This window comes from Ursus arctos, unplaced genomic scaffold, assembly GCF_023065955.2.
Source record: "Ursus arctos isolate Adak ecotype North America unplaced genomic scaffold, UrsArc2.0 scaffold_50, whole genome shotgun sequence".
Lineage (NCBI taxonomy): Eukaryota > Metazoa > Chordata > Mammalia > Carnivora > Ursidae > Ursus > Ursus arctos.
The window spans coordinates 599,716-617,361 of NW_026623068.1; the positions used below are offsets into that span (position 1 = coordinate 599,716).

Sequence of the window (17,646 nt, forward strand, 5' to 3'; positions counted from 1 at the left end):
CCGTTCACTCTCAGAGCTGCCACACATGCCTGCCCGTCTGCAGAGCGCGGCGATGGACGAGCTAGCTGAGGCTACTGGGAGGAAAGGCTTAGGGCAGACGAGAACTAACTTCTGCTAGGAAACTCCACAGCACCCTTCCAGAATATTACTCCCACGACAGGAAAGGGTAAGGAGAGTCTAAAATTCCCAAAGACAATGAGAACAATTAAAAGCAGATGAAGGACAGCATACACTCCCACATCTTCTGTAGGACTTCTTACTTTAGTATAAAGAGCTTCCCCTTGGGGCGCCTGGCTGGCTCAGTCGGGTGAGCGGCCGACGATGATTTCGGTTCAGGCCACGATCTCAGGGTCCTGGGATCCAGCGCAGCATCGGGCTCTGTGCTTAGAGGGGAGTCTGCTTAAGATTCTTCCTCTGCCTCTGCCCCTCCCCCCCCCAATAAAAGTCAAATCTTTAAAAAAAAAAAAAAAAGCGCTCCCCATGCATCAGCTACTTGACCCTCAGAAGAACTGACTAAGGGGTCACTGGGGAGGGAAAGCTACCAAAAGGCACACCTCGAGCCTCTAAGGAACAGACAGCTTCTTTCTGGGCTTTCGAAAAGGAGCAAAATGGCTGCAGCACATGTTTCCACTTTCGACTCTGGGATTCCCTGAGCCAGTCTGACACGCCACTCACTGAAAGCTGGCGAGTCACAGGAGGCAAGAAAGACACCGAAGACAGGACCGGCTCCTGGATGGCAGCTGGGGACCGCCGTGAGGAAGCACAGCCCTTGGACTAGAAGGGATCCCGCAGGGCCAACCGCAGCACAGGCTGCCCGAGGTGAGACCCACCCTCTGCGTCCTTGATCCTTGGGTTGTGTGAAAACAGAAGTCGGGAGACACCGATCAGCTGAGGTCCCTTAAAGGGGTTCACTGCCCCTTTATTCTGTTTCTGTGATGGTACTGGCTTTCCTGGGCCCTCCTGGTGCCCGCTGCCCGAAGTGGGGAAGCTTCAACTGCCCAAAGTCTTGGGCCCCTGAGATCAAACAGAACGAGCTCCCACGATGGTGGCAGCAAAAAGCCTGTGACCCGCTGCCTCTGCTGGTGCAGCTAGGGGAACATCCCCGGGGGAAAGTGCATGAGACAACGAGACTGGCAGCCAAAATTTTCCCTGCCCCGTTCTACAAGCACATACCTCTCAATACAGGGATTAGCAAATTTACTGTAAATGGCCAGAAAGTATTTTAGTCTTTGCAGGCCAGACAGCCTCTCTTGGAACTACTCAACTCCGCTGTCATGCTGGTAAAGCAGCCATAGAGAAGATGCAGCTAAATGGGAGTGGCTGTGTTGCAATAAAACTTTATTTACGACGATAGCTGAGTGGGCTAAATTTGGCCCGACAGGCCCAGGCTCCAAGAAGCAAAGAAGCATTGTTTATTTTTTATTATTTAAGAAACATATATATTTAAAAAAACCCTTTGGACCAATATAATTATCAAACAAAACAAAACACCTCCACAATATCTTACTGACCCTGTGCTGTTCGCCTTCCTCACTCCTGAGAGAGAACCTTTTTCTTGGAAGGGGTACCTAAGTCTCAATGTACCTTGTTCCCAGGAATAAAAATGTCAGATTTATTCATTATTAACCCACCTACATGACAGCGGGGAGAATCCAAATGTCGGGACCAAGTCGAAACGGTGTCGGGCCGAGAGGAGGCATTTCTCCAGTGCCTTCCACTCACACTGCACACGTTCTGCCACTGCCTTCTGCTCCCGTTCCTTCCACCACACCATGGTCACTGAGGTACAGACGCACCACTGCCCAACAGACCGCAGAGACCCCCCTGAACAAGCACAGGCTCTGTGTAGAGAACAGGGAAGGAACCTGGATTTGGAGGAGCTGCAGCCCATTTGGTCCCAGTTCTGCCACTAACCAGACTCGTCTCCTTTCCTGTGAGTGAGCGCAGTTACACCTGTTCTTGCTCCCTAACAGAGCAGGTGAGGGACCAAATCAGGGAATAGCTGCAAAAGGCCTTTGTGTCATCGCACAATCACCCAGCCGTGTGCACCTCCAGCCTGTACCAAAGACACTAGCAGGATGACAATAAAATCTTCGTTATTGCCAATATGGCAGATGCAGGGGCTCTGGATCTCATAATTCCACGGGCAGGGTTCTTCCACCCATGCAGAGGAAATGTCTACTAGGATTTTTATCCTAAGCCCTGTTTGTAACAGCAAAGGATGAGATGAAAGGCACCCATCCTTCACCAGGGCTCTGGGGACACTAAGTATGTGGCTGACGGGGGCAGCAGGCGCAAGCATCTGGGGACGGGGGCGCGAGACAGACCGTCACTGCATTCCCTCTGAATATATTTTAACATTTCTGAACCAGGCGGGCACCTTCACAGGTGAAACAATTTGGGAAAGAAGAGGCAGAATTTTCATTTACCTTTAATCTCCAGAGGTGGTATCCACCCCAGTCCCAAGATTTAGAATTTGACAATGACATTCTGTCTTCCGTAGAAATGCCTTTATAAGCGGACTGACGCCATGGACGTGAGCGAAATATCCTGAGAGAGAGACAGAGACAAGCTATTGCTCAGTGAGGTGGGATATCATCCCTGCAGAGCACACGCCAGGAGAAAAGCAAATCAGGACACTTCTGCTCCTCCTCCGGGTCAGCGGGTTATTGTGGACTTCATGGGAGAAAGAGTGACTTTCACATTCTCTTCCTTTTTTAAATTTAATTTAAAGCTGCTACCAGCAAAGTAAGTACAATCTATTTAATGATTTAATGGAATTAACGATCTTACAAATAAATTGCCCCTTGGGGCACCCGGGTGGCTGTTGGTTAAGCGTCCGCCTTTGGCTCAGGTCAGGATCTCAGGGTCCTGGGATCAAGCCCTGCATCGGGCTCCCCGCTCAGCTGGGAGCCTGCTTCTCCCTCTGCCTCTGCCCCTCCTGCTCATGGTCTCTCTTTCCAATAAAGAAATAAAATCTTTAAAAATTAAAATAAAATGTCCCATTATTTTACATGGGAAAGACAAGTGTTTTACATCAAAATGTCAGATCTAAATGTTCCTTTTGGAAACGTGCTTTTCATAGCTAGGTGAAAGCTACTCAGGACTCGGCTCAAACTCAGAATTGCGAGATCATGACAAAAATAATATTTTGGGGTCAGGGAATGGGGCAGATAAATGTCAAAACAAACAAAAAAAGTATTTCTTACCGTGTTCCCTTCATCTCCATTCTGTGTGGGTAAGAGCCTCTATGTTTATAAAAAGGCCTCACAGAGCACTGGTGGGAGGGGAAGCCAGGAGTAAACGTTGCCCAATAAATGGACTTGTTTAGCTCCGGAGTGGGGAGCTGGAGCAAAGGAGATGGGAAATAAAAGAGGGGGAAAGGAAGATAAAATCTGTGTTCTAAAGCCTTGCGCTTAACTATTTTAAGAACAAAATTGGAGTAGCATTTAGAAACTTACTGCAGTCCTATTGATTCTGCTACTACACAATTTGAGCTTGTATTTTACATGTCTCTGGCTTTTTATTTTTCGAGGAAATCATTTTTATTGTATGTTACAGAGTATCATCCGCAGCAGACTGATTATTGGGAAAAAACTTTAAAAATGCTCACCACACGCTGTTTGGGAAGCACTCTCCTAGTGGGGCCCAGTCTGGAGATGCCAGCCCAGGCAGAGGAAGAGGCAGGCTGGCTGACATGCTGCCTCGGGCACCCAGTTCCCAAGGCCCCGAGGTGGGTCCCTGCCTCTGCAGCAGTGGTATAGAAAGCTTCCTCAGGAGCCCAGGAGGGAGGCTTCAGGCCTCTGAGCCAGGCCTGGCCCCATCTTCCTAATGCCTGGGTTCATCCTGAGCTCCAAGTAAGATCCACGTCCTTTTTCTCAGGGACCACCACGTTAAACGTTCTTTGCATTTCTTATAGAATCTACCCATAGGCTCCATCTTTAGGGCCAGGATTCCTGGCACACACAAGGACTGTGGTCACTTGGTTAATTTCTCAGTCTGGCTGAGACTGAGTCACCCTCCCACCTCAAATCCTTTCTCTGCCTTGATAGAAAGGACTTGCAGAGCCTAACAGTGTTATTACCGCTTTAATAAAGCCAAAAAAGTAATTCCTTCCTTGAACAGACAATTCACAGTGAAAGATCATATAAATGGCTCTTAAACATACAAAAATGATTTTCAACTTCACCCCCAAAATCAGAGGATTACAAAACAAAATTACTGTAAGATAACATTTTCCCATATCAGATTAACCACAATGAAAAGGTTCATAATACACTATGTTCATGAGGATGTTGCTATAGGAGCACATTCATATGCCTGGAGAGAGTGAACACTGGAACTCTCTCTTTTTAAGCATGAATTCCTAAAACCGCAGGCCTCTGGGCTGACGAGGGGAAGTTGGGAGGGAGGGGGTCACTTGCCTCTGTTAATTTCGGAGGACCTCCTCTCCTTAGACAGTCTTATCAAAATGCTGGATGTAAGGGTCATGCCAGTAGCCAAGGCTTACTGCAAACCTGGAACAGAGGAAAGGAGGCAGATGAATAGAGGTCATTAGGTTCTGGCCCAGTTCTCAGGACCCAGGTCGAGGAGGAAAATCATCTACCTCAAAAGGCCAACAGAGGCACGTTTGGTGCTCCCTTACCAATGTCAACAGACTCGGCCATCCCTCTTGGTGCTCACATACACGGCCCCTCAACCTCCGCACAGTGGCCATTTCTTTCCTCTCTTTACTCATGCGGCTAACTCTTTTTCCAGGACCCTAGAGAGCACATAACCTCACCTCATACCTCACCTAGAAGACCTGCCACCACCTATTCCCTCAGCAAACTCACTGGCCAGAGCCAATCAGACAACTCTGCTCAACCAGAAGTTCTGTGTCCATAGGAAAGGAGATCCAGGATTGTTTTGTGAAACTTACGAATGACTACCTAAGTATTTCCCCCGGCTCTGTATTAGGTACCAGTCCTTCCACATCCCTTAAGCAGGTCATAGTGGGAAAACCAGGAACAAATAAACACAACTGCTACAACCTAGAAAATGCTAGAGTAGCCTGTACTCTCTGGTCTATACAACCGGAAAATGCTATGGTAGCCTAAACTCTCCCTGGTCTACGCTACAAGGAAGCAAAGTTTTGGTGTTCTAAGCCGGGGAGCTGAAGTCCAAATATCCCTGAAGGTCTTCTGTCAAACCTGAGTGGAACTAGCCTTAGGACAACAAGACGTAGGGGAAGGAGCCTGGAACGCTAAGGCCATGCCAAGTCACTGTGGGCCTGGAGTCTGCTCTGCCCCTCATCAGTTATCTTGTGAATTAATATATATGTTTACCATTTATTTATTTTTTAAGGTTTTATTTATTTATTTGAGAGAGAGAGAGAATAACTGAGAGAACACAAACAGGGGAAGTAGCAGAGGGAGAGGGAGAAGCAGACTTCCCACTGAGCAGGGACCCTGATGGGGGGCTCGATCTCAGGACCCTGAGATCATGACCTGAGCCCAAGGTAGCCGCTTAACTGACTGAGCCACCCATGCACCCCTGTGTTTAACATTTCAACCAAATGGAGGTGTACCTGGGTGGCTCCGTCAATTCAGTGGCTACCTTGGGTTTAGGCTCACATCATGATCTCAGGGTCCTGGGATTGAGCCCCGTGTCGGACTCTGTGCTCAGCAGGGAGTCTGCTTCAGGATTCTCCCTCCCTTTGCCCATCCCCCTGCTCACTCTCTAAAATAAATAAATATTTTTTAAAAAGTAATACATAGAGGGAGGGAGGCAAGATGATGGAACAGCAGGGGACCTCAATTCATCTGGTCCCTGTAATTTAGCTAGATAACTATTACGTCTTTCCGGACACGTATGAATTCAATCTGAGATGTACAGAAAGAATTGCTGGAATTCTACAAAGAGAAATGTGACCACTTTTTGCAAAGTAGAAGGTGCGGAGAAATGAATCTGTGGGGACATATGGGAAGATCATCTGCAGGGAGAGGGAGCCTGTGTGAGCCGTCCACAGGAAAGTGACATAACCCCAGAGTGCAAAATCAGACCTTTAGAAATCTGCTCCAAGTGAGAGACGTCCCTGCCTGAAAGGTGCTCAGGTGGCGAGGTGGGGCAGAATCCCAGGTGGGGCAGTGTGGTCTCAGGATCCCTAGGGTCACAGGAAAAACAGGGGTACCTGAGCCAGCAGAGTTCCCAGGCACTGGAGCCGGGAAATCTGTTAGGGTCAGGGAGCAGAGGAGGGGGATTGCCATAAACCTCAAACCGCAGCTTGGTCAGGCAACAGCTATCATGTGGGGGCCCTGCAAAGGACAGAAAAGCCGCGACCCTCCGCCTTCTCCTGGGAGGATCAGTGCAGGCATGCACTGCAGGAGACTGCAGAGTTTGGTATACACAAAAGTGAAGACCCCTTATCCCTGGGGGTTTACTGAAGAGAGGGAACCATGATCTTTCCGCACAGGGACTGGAGATCAGGGCATGACCACTTTTGTTTTCATCCTCTAAAGAGGCCCAGAAAGCCTTCAGGGAACAAAAGCCATACAGACCAACTAGAGGCAGTTTACACTGAGCCTGGCCCCCTGGAAATGGAGGGTACAACTCCCCCCAGGCAAAGACACCTGAGAATCAGCACAGTGGGCCCCCCCCCAGAAAACCATGTGGAAAAACAGGTGAACACCAAGTTTAGAAGCAAGCACTAGGGGAAAACAGTAAATAAAATTCAAAGGTTTTCTCGTGATTTGTTGATCTTTCAGTTTAAAATTTTCCTTTTCTTTTTTCCTTTTCAACTAGTTTCGTATATTATCAACTCTTTGCTTTTAAGTCTTTTTTTAACTTTCATTTTTTTACATTTACATTAGATATATTCTTCCTTTTTGGCTTCTTTTCACTTTATTCAATTTTATGTTTCTGTATATGTATATATACATATACACACACATTGGTGATTTTACATTATTGGGATTTAGTGTCTTTTAACAAACAGACTAAAATATAGCCAAGACCAAGTGGATCACCTGTTTTGAACACCTGGGAGATTATATTCTCTCTTCTCCCCCACCCTTTTTTTTTTTCTTTTTTGGTTTCTGACCTCTTTGGATTTGTCTAGTGTGGATTTTGCTTGGGTCGTGGTTAATATTTTTGATTTTGCTCTCCTGTTCATCCATTCTTCTGTGAGCAAAATAACTAGAAGGAGGAATTCACAACAAAAGAAAGAACCAGAGGCAATACTCTCTGCCACAGATCTAATTGATATGGATATAAGTAAAATATCGGAGCTGGAATTCAGGATAACTATTATAAAGTTATTAGCTGGGCTTGAAAAAAGCATAAAGAGAGTAGAGAATATTAGTGCAGAAATAAAATCTAATCGGGCTGAAATTTAAAATGCTTTAACTGAGATGCAGTCTAAATTGGATGCTCTAACACCTAGGGTAAGTGAGGCAGAAGAGAGAATAAGTGACATAGAAGACAAGTTGATGGAAAGGAAGGAAGCCGAGGGAAAGAGAGAAAAACAATTAATGGACCATGAAGGGAGGCTTCAAGAAATCAGCAATACCATAATGCAAAACAATTACTGGGGTCCCCGAGAACAAAGAAAGAGAGAGAGGGGAGACAGAAGGTATATTTGAGCAAATCATAGCTGAGCATTTCCCTATCCCAGGATGGATACAGGCATACAAGTCCAAGATATAGAGAGGACCCCCCTCAAAATCAATAAAAAGAGATCAACACTCCAACATACAAGAGCGAAGCTTGCGGATTTCAGACATAAAGAGAAAATCCTGAAAGCATCTCGAGACAAGAGGTTCCTAACCTAAAGGGGTAGCAACACTAGGCTGGCAGCAGACCTATCCACAGAGCCCTGGGAAGCCAGAAAGGGCTGGCATGATATATTCAGGGTACTAAATGAGAAAAACATACAGCCAAGAATACTTTATCCAGCAAGGCTGTCATTCAGAATGGAAGGAGGAATAAAGGGCTTCCTGGACAAACAGAAACTGAAAGGACACATGACCACTAAACCAGCCCTGCAAGAAATATTAAAAGGGATCCTCTAAGCGAAGACTGAGCCCAAAAGTAATGTAAACCAGAAAGAAACAGAAACGATCTACAGAAACTGGGACTCTACAGGTACTACAAAGGCACTAAATTCATATCTCTCAATAGTTACTCTGAATGTAAATGGGCTAAATGCTCCAATCAAAAGACACAGGGTATCAGATTGGATAAAAAAGCAAGACCCATTCATATGCTATCTACAAGAGACTCCGACACCTCCAGATTGAAAGTGAGGAGGGTACAGATCCATTTATGATGCTAATGGACTTCAAAAGAAAGCTGGGGTAGCAATGCTCACATCAGACAAATTAGATTTTAAACCAAAGACTATAGTAAGGCAGGAAGAGGGATGTTATATCATACTTAAAGGGTCCACCCAATAAGAAGATCTAACAATTATAAATATTTATGCTCCTAACATATGCGCAGCCAATTATATAAGTCAATTAAAAACCAAATTAAAGAAACACATTGATGATAATACAATAATCATAGGGGACTTCAACACCCCACTCACAGCAATGGACAGATCATCTAAGCAGATGATCAACAAGGAAACAAGGGCTCTGAATGACACGCTGTACCAGATGGACTTCATGGATATATACAGAGCATTCCATCCTAAAGCAAAAGAACACACATTCTTCTCCAGTGCACATGGAACATTCTCGAAAACAGATCACACTGGGTCACAAATCAGGTCCCAACCAATACCAAAAGACTGGGATTATTCCCTGCATATTTTCAGACCACAATGCTTTGAAACTGGAACTCAGGCACAAGAGGAAATTTAGAAGGAACACCAACACTCAGAAGCTAAAGAGCATCCTACTAAAGAATGAATGGGTCAACCAGGAAATTAAAGAAGAATTTTAAAAAATTCGAGGCAACTGGGTGACTCAGTCGTTAACTGTCTGCCTTCGGCTCAGGGCATGATTCCAGGGTCCTGGGATCAAGCCCCACATTGGGCTCCCTGCTTCTCTGAGAGCCTGCTTCTTCCTCTCCCACTCCCCCTGCGTGTGTTCCCTCTCTCGCTGGCTGTCTCTCTCTCTGTCAAATAAATAAATAAAATCTTAAAAAAAAAAGAATTAAAAAAATTCTTACCGAATGCAAATGAAAACGCAGCTACTCAAAACCTTTGAGATACAGCAAAAGCAGTCCTAAGAGGAAAGTACATAGCAATACAAGCCTTTCTCAAAAAAAAATTAGAAAAGTATCAAATACACAAGCTAACCTTACACCTAAAGAAGCTAGAGAAAGGACAGCAAATAAAGCCTAGACCAAGCAGGAGAACGGACATTATAAAAAGCAGAGCAGAAATCAATGAAATCGAAACCAGAAGAACAGTAGAACAGATCAATGAACCTAGAGCTGGTTCTTTGAAATTATTAATAAGACTGATGAACCTCTAGCCAGACTTATCCAAAAGAAAGGGGAAAGGACCCAAAATAATAATATCATGAATGAAAGAGGAGAGATCACAACCAACACCAAGGAAATACAAACAATCTTAAGAACATATTATGAGCAGCTATATGACAACAAATGAGGCAATCTGGAAGAAACGGATGCGTTCCTGGAAACTTACAAACTACCAAAACTAAATCAGGAAGAAACAGAAAATCTGAACAGACCCATAACCAGCAAGGCAATAGAAGCAGTGATAGAAATATCCCAACACACAAGAGTCCAGGGCCAGATGGTTTCCCAAGGGAATTCTACCAAACATTTAAAGAAAAACTCATACCTATTCTTCTGAGGCTGTTTCAAAAAATAGAAATGGAAGGGAAACTTCCAAACTTGTTCTATAAGGCCAGCATTACCTTGATCCCAAAACCAGACAAAGACCCCATGGGTTTAAAAATTCTCACCAACATACTATCCCGTAGGATACAACAGTACGTTAAAAGAAGGATTCACCATGACCAAGTGGGATTTATTCCTGTGCTGCAAGGGTGGCTCAACATTCGCAAATCAAATCAACATGATACATCACATTAATAAAAGAAAGGACAAGATGCATACGGTCCTCTCAATTGATGCAGAAAAAGCATTGGACGAAATGCATCATCCTTTCTTGATTAAAATTCTCCACAGTGTTGGGGTAGAGGGAACATACCTCAGTAACATAAAAGACATCTACGAAAAGCCCACAGCGAGTATCACTCTCCATGGGGAAAAACTGAGAGCTTTTCCCCTAAGGTCAGGAACACGACAGGGATGCCCACTCTCACCACAGTTGCTCAAATAGAAGTCCTAGCCTCAGCAATCAGACAACAAAAAGAAATAAAAGGCCTCCAAATGGGCAAAGAAGTCAAACAATCACTCTTTGCAGATGACACAATACTTTATGTGGAAAACCCAAACGACTCCACCCCAAAATAGTTAGGACTCATACAAGAATTCAGCAACACGGCAGGATATAAAATCACCGCACAGAAATCAGTTGCATTTCTATACACTAACAATGAGACAGAAGAAAGAGAAATGAAGGAATCGATCCCATTTACAATTGCACCAAAACCCATAAGATACCTAAGAATATACCTAACCAGAGAGGTCAAGGATCTGTATTCCAAAATCTACAGAACACTTATGAAAGAAATTGAGGAAGACACAAAGAAACGGAAAAATGTTCCATGCTCATGGATTGGAAGAATATTGTTAAAATGTCTATGCTACACAGAGTAATCTATACATTCAATGCAATCCCTATGAAAAAACCATCAACTTTTTCACAAAGCTGTAACAAATAATCCTAAGATTTGTATGGAACCAGAAAAGACCCCAAAGAGCCAAAGGAATGTTGAAAAAGAAAACCAAAGCTGGGGGCATCACAATGTCAGACTTCAAGCTCCATTACAAAGCTGTAACCATCAAGACAGCATGGTACTGGCACAAAAACAGACACATGGATCAATGGAACAGAACAGAGAACCCAGACATGGACCCTCAACTCTATGGTCAACTGATCCTCGACAAAGCAGGAAAGAAATCCAATGGAAAAAGGAGAGCCTCTTCAATAAATGGTGCTGGGAAAATTGGACAGCTACATGAAAAAGAATGAAACTTGACCACTCTCTCACACCATACACAAAGATAAACTCAAAATGGATGAAAGACCTTAATGTGAGACAGGAATCCCACAAAATCCTAGAGAACATAGGCAGCAAGCTCTTCCACCTCAGCCGCAGCACCTTCTTGCTAGACACATCTCCAAAGGCAAGGCAAGCAAAAGCAAAAATGAACTATTGGGACTTCATCAAGATAAAAAGCTTCCACACAGCAAAGGAATCAGTCAACAAAACTAAAAGGCAACCCACAGAACGGGAAAAGATATTTGCAAATGTCTTATCAGATAAAGGGCTAGTATCCAAGATCTATAAAGAACTTATCAAACTCAAAACTCAAAAAATGATCCAGAAACGGGCAGAAGACATGTACAGATATTTCTCCAAAGAAGACACACAAATGACCAACAGACACATGAAAACCTGCTCCATATCATTTGGCATCAGGGAAATACAAATCAAAACCACAATGAGATAAAACTTCATACCAGTAAGAATGGTTTAAATTCACAAGACAGGAAACAAATGTTGGCAAGGATGAGGATAAAGGTGAACACTTTTACACTGTTGGTGGGAAGGCAAACTGGTGCAGCCACTCTGGAAAACAGTATGGAGGTTCCTCAAGAAGTTAAAGATAGAGCTACCTTGGGATGCCTGGGTGGCTCAGTCAGTTGAGCATCTGCCTTTGGCTCGGGTCACGATCCCAGACTCCTGGGATCACGTCCCGCGTCGGGCTCCTTGCTCAGCGGGGAGCCACCTTCTCCCTCTGCCTCCCATTCCCCCTGCTTGTGCTCTCTCTCTCTGACAAATAAATAAAATCTTAAAAAAAAAAAAAAGAGCTACCCTACAACCCAGCAATTGTACTACTAGGTATTTACCCCAAAGATACAAATGTAGTGACCCGAAGGGGCACGTGCACCCCAATGTTCACATCAGCAATGTCCACAACAGCCAAACTGTGGAAAGAGCCAAGATGGCCATCGATAGATGAATGGAAAAAGATGTGGTATTACCATCTATACCACATCTATACCATGTGGAATATTACCCAGCCAACAGAAAGGATGAAAATTTACCATTTACATCCACGTGGATAGAACTGGAGGGTATTATGCTGAGCGAAGTACACTAACCAGTCAGTAAGACAAAGTCAATTATCATATGGTTTCACTCATATGTGGAATATAAGAAACAGGCCAGAGGACCTAGGGGAAGGGAGGGAAAACAGACTGGGAAGACATCAGAGATGGAGAAAAACCATAGGAGACTCTTAACTCTAGCAAACAAACTGAGGATTGCCGGAGGGGAGGTGGGTGTGGGGGTGACATAATTCGGTGATGGGCATTAAGGAGGGCACGTGATATGATGAGCACTGGGTGTTACACAAAACTGACAAACTACTGAACACTACATCTGAATCTATGGATGTACTGTAAGTTGGCTAATTGAATTTACATTTTAAAAAAAGTAATAAATAAACCAAATGGAGTTGGTTTTCTGTTATTTACACCCTGAAACATCCTAAATGATATCCTGAGCGCATCAGCTCATTTCCACTTGCTTGAGGAGTAAGCTGAAAGGGGTAGGGTGTGGGTGTGGGGGTGTGTGTGTGTATGATGTCACCCAGCTGGGTTCTGAGCTCCCAGAAGCAGATAGATATTCTATTTTCTCTTTATATCCACTGACAAGGCTTACTGCTCTCTTGACTACAGTCGGTGCAAATCCTGTACAAACATGTCCCCCCCCAGTCTCCCACGTCCATGTTCCCACATCCACAGACACCCATAAGGAAGCACATACCTTCGGCTACTCAAGGCAGCAACTCAACACAGAAACACACAAAGTACGCACTAAGGGACACAATTACCTGCAAGCCCAGATTGTCAAGGAAAGCTGACCTATAGAGTTTTACAAGGGTGAACAGGCTCAGTTGTCTAAAATGGTGCTTTTCAAACAATGAATTGTGACCCATCCATGTCATAAAATCAATGTAATAGTTTGCAAATCACCGTCTTAGAAAATACAGTCAACTAGAGTAAACTAGAAAAAATCAGTATGGACTACATACTGTAAGAGTTAAAGACTGTTTCAGGAAGCTTTGGTCGAAGTATGTGTTCTGGGTATAAGTGTCATGAAAAATCTGTTCTCCAAACAAACAAAACAAAACAAACTCTTCAAGAAAGAAAGCAAACTGATGGTTGCCAGAGGTAAAGGGGGGGGGGGGGCGAAATTGGTGAAGGGGATTAAGAGTTACAATCTTCCACTTATATAAATAACTCACAAAGATGAAAAGTACAATGTCTGGAATATGGTCAAATAAAATTGTAACAATGCCCTACTGTGTGACATATAGTGACTATACTTAATCGTGGTGAGCGCTGTGTAATGTATACAGACTTGTCAAATCACTATGCTGCACACCTGAAACTGATATAACATTGTATAGATGGATTACTTCAATAATTAAAACAGAGACAATTGCTCTCTGTTGGTGCTTTGAGGAGCACCGTCCTCAAAGGCATCATCTAGTGCCATCTAGTGGTAAAAGCCACATCTGCAGTTGAAGCAAGAACCACAGACCAGTGATGAGAACAGTCCTCAAACATGGATGTCTGGTTGGAAGGAACATTCCAAATGACTGGCCAACCCTGACATCCGGTGCCAGAACCCTTCAACAACACCAAGCCACTCCCTGAGCACGCCCCACAAAGAAGGCACTCGCTCCACCACTCAGCGGCTCTACCTGCTGAAAAGCTGACCAAGCTGCCTTCCTCTAGGAGCTCCTCCCTGTACTTCCTACTGCCCTCTCCTGGATGACAAGGAGCAGCTGCTGCATTCGCCCTCAGTTTAACACTATGGATCCAGTTCAAGCAATACCTGTCCAGTGTCTGCTAAGTGCCAGGCATTGGGGATACCGTGGGGAGCCCGGGAAGAGCAGACACAAAGAGACATAAGAGCTTATGCCAGATGAAGGACAACAGCATGGGGGATGGAAGGACCTGCACTAGAGAAGGTAAAAGGGAGGCCTCCCTGAAAAGGGAAGGCCACGTGGAGCCCCACAGAATCGGAGAGAGCTGTGCAAAAGGCATTCCAGACAGGACACACAACAGATAGAAATGCTCTGGGGCAGGAAGCGCCTTGGAATGTTCCAGTAGCAGAAGGCAGGCAGGGAGGCTGAAGAACAGCAGAGAAACAGGAGAAACATCAGAGATTTCTGGGGTGCATGGGTGTGTATGTGTATGTGTGTGTTTTAACTTCTCTTTGTTTTAGAATGTTTCTACACTAACCATATGCCGTATTTCATTCTAAGACACCATCAATTGTAAGACAGAAAAAAGAAGAAACACTGCCAGTTAGTCAGTGTTTTTCTTATTGCTTAGAATTCTAATTTTGTGTTTATGAAAAAGCCCTTTTAGACTTATTTGAACAGAATGAAAGGAAAAAGATGAGTGACATGGGTTGGTTAGGTCTTCCCTTTCAGGATATCTGGGAGTTTCCACACAGCATTGACCTTCGTGCAGCCAAGCACACTGGCGAGGCTGCGCTTCTGAAGAGATCGCCATCATCGGCTCTGAGATTTCTTTCCAAGCTCCTGACCCTCCAGGTGTAGGCTGTGTTACTGAGTCTTTCTTGGTCTGATCAGAAGGTATCGATGGATGGTTCTCGAACAGCAATTAGAATTTGTGCCCCTTCTTCAAATGGCCCCTAGATGGTACGTGGACTGAAGCAGCCAGGGGCTGTGAGTGCAGCGGTCCAACCACTCCACGAGGAAGACTGAGCACGTCCATGTGCACACGTAATGACAACTCTAACACGATGCTCCAGTGACTGCAGGACACACCAGGAAGAAATCAGGGGTGCCTGGGTGGCACAGTCTGGTGGGCAGCCGACCCCTGGTTGTGGCTCAGATTGTGATCTCAGACTCTTGAGACTGAGGCCCATGTCTGGCTCTGCAATGGGCGTGGAGCCTGCTTGGGATCTTTCTCTCTCCCCTGCCCTCCCCACCACTGCTCACACGTGTTCTCTCTCTCTCTCTCTCTCTCTCTCTCAAAAAGTTAAATAAATAAATAGATATTGAAATAAAATGCCAAGAATGAAAAATATCAGATTTAGAAAGACCTTTTAACAGTGTTCATTCAATCCACGATTGTCCTGAAATTTTCATGACATTCACCATGCACCTGCTCCATTTAATATTCCTTTATTTTACATTTTTTAAATATTTTATTTATTTATTTGAGAGACTGAGAACAAGCAAGAACGACAGCACAAGCAGGGGGAGTGGCAGAGGGAGAGGAAAAGGGAGAAGCGTGCGGGGAACCCGACATGCAGCTCAATCCCAGGACCCCGAGATCATGACCCAAGCCAAAGGCAGATGCTCAACCCACTGAGCCACACAGGGGCCCCTCAACAGTCCTTTAGATCAACTCACTTCTTTTAGCACCCAGGTGTGACGTGCTACCTAATATTTTCTTCTAACACACCCTGTAATCAATACCTTTGAAAATGTAACACATCTACCGGGGTGCCACCTAAAGTCACCTCACATTCCTCCCGTGGGAAACGCGGATCTGGTCCAGCCACCCGTTCATTCAAGAAGCACTGACTGACTTTGCCCTATCGGCAGGAGTGTCACCTGCAACAGTGGGAACTTGCCAGGAGAGGTGTGACATGCCCTCCAGCGGGCAGTTCTTCGTCTGAGGGAATGGGAAGGGGCCCTCCCCGCTCTCCCAGCCAGTGAGGGTCGAGGCTGGGGCTGCTTCATTTCACTTCTAATCAACAGTGCTGAGTGCTGACTCCAGTGCCAGGCATTACTCCGCATGCTGGACAAACAGGAACACGTACAACCCTCGGAAGCAGCCTATGTGGAAGGCACCGCTTTACAGACAGAGGTCAAGGCTGTTTCCTCAAGCTGTGCAACCTTGCAGGAAACTTCATTCTATTGCTTTTCAAACCTACTTACCCACTTGGACTGCCATCCCTCCCCCAACACTTCAGTTGCGCAAACGGTGTCTGTGTGGATGTGTGTGTGTATTTATACGCAGGGTACGTACATATATACGTACCTACGATGTATATTTATGCAATTGCAAAAATCAATCCGATACTCTTCGCATCGGTTTTCAAGTTTGGAATGTTAACTGCAGGCTGCATACTGGCCTGTAAGATATTGCTCTACCTCTCATTTTTATCGTTGTTCTTTTGCATGGACTAGTCTCAGTGTTTGGTTTCTATTTCTTGTTGGTTTCGTTCTTGGTTATAAATGGAAGGCAGGAAGCAAAGTCTTAAGGGCAATAAACTTTGTACCTACACAGACTTTGAGTCTGTTTTCCTTCTTGTGAGCGCCGTTGCTTTCCTCAGCGGATCCGCAAGGCCTAAAGTGTTAATCACCTAAGGAAAATACAAAACAAAAACAAAGAGTTTTGTCAGAGTTTATCACTGACTCAATCTCTTCATAATTAATTGGCCTGTTTAAAACATCCGGTGGAAAAAAGACAGTCTCTTCAATAAATGGTGCTGGGAAAATTGGACAGCTACATGCAAAAGAATGAAACTTGACCACTCTCTCACACCATACACAAAGATAAACTCCAAATGGATGAAAGACCTCGATGTGAGACAGGAATCCATCAAAATCCTAGAGGAGAACATAGGCAGCAACCTCTACGACATCGGCCAAAGCAACCTTTTTCATGACACACCTCGGAAGACAAGAGAAACAAAAGATAAAATGAACTTGTGGGGCTTCATCAAGATAAAAAGCTTCTGCACAGCCAAGGAAACAGTCAAAAAAACTAAGAGGCAGCCCACGGAATGGGAGAATATATTTGCAAATGGCGCTACAGATAAAAGACTGGTATCCAAGATCTACAAAGAACTTCTCAAACTCAATACGCGAGAAACAAATAAACAAATCACAAAATGGGCAGAAGATATGAACAGACACTTTTCCAATGATGACATACAAATGGCTAACAGACACATGAAAAAATGTTCAAAATCATTAGCCATCAGGGAAATTCAAATCAAAACCACACTAAGATACCACCTTATGCCAGTGAGAATAGCAAAAATTGACAAGGCAAGAAACAACAATTGCTGGAGAGGATGTGGAGAAAGGGGATCCCTCCTACATTGCTGGTGGGAATGCAAGTTGGTACAGCCACTCTGGAAAACAGTGTGGAGGTCCCTTAGAAAGTTAAAAATTGAGCTACCCTATGACCCAGCCATTGCACTACTGGGTATTTACCACAAAGATACAGAAGTAGTGAAGAGAAGGGCCATATGCACCCCAATGTTCACAGCAACATTGTCCACAATAGCTAAATCATGGAAGGAACCGAGATGTCCTTCAACAGATGACTGGATTAAGAAGTTGTGGTCCATATATACAATGGAATATTACTCAGCTATCAGAAAGAACGAGTTCTCAACATTTGCTGCAACATGGACGGCACTGGAGGAGATAATGCTAAGTGAAATAAGTCAAGCAGAGAAAGACAATTATCATGATTTCTCTCAT

At 44.6% G+C, this 17,646-nt stretch overlaps 1 protein-coding gene across 12 annotated transcripts in view; it reads right to left on the minus strand.

Moving 5' to 3' along the window:
• The window catches only part of LOC130542820 (thyroid receptor-interacting protein 11-like), a 50,725-nt gene that overhangs the window by 15,110 nt on the left and 17,969 nt on the right, over nt 1–17,646 (minus strand). For 2 of the 12 annotated variants that reach the window (XM_057307615.1, XM_057307616.1), the window contains exons 1-4: nt 3,210–4,208; nt 2,430–2,550; nt 1,632–1,841; nt 261–378 (exon numbers count right to left, since the gene is read on the minus strand). The exons of 1 other annotated variant lie outside the window; for it this stretch is intronic. The gene's annotated coding sequence lies outside the window, so the exon portion shown is untranslated. Of the gene's footprint in view, nt 1–260; nt 384–1,631; nt 1,842–2,429; nt 2,551–3,209; nt 4,209–4,422; nt 4,518–16,434; nt 16,515–17,646 lie in introns of those variants that run through there. 9 more of the 12 variants (XM_057307620.1, XM_057307621.1, XM_057307618.1 and 6 more) reach the window with 8 other exon arrangements.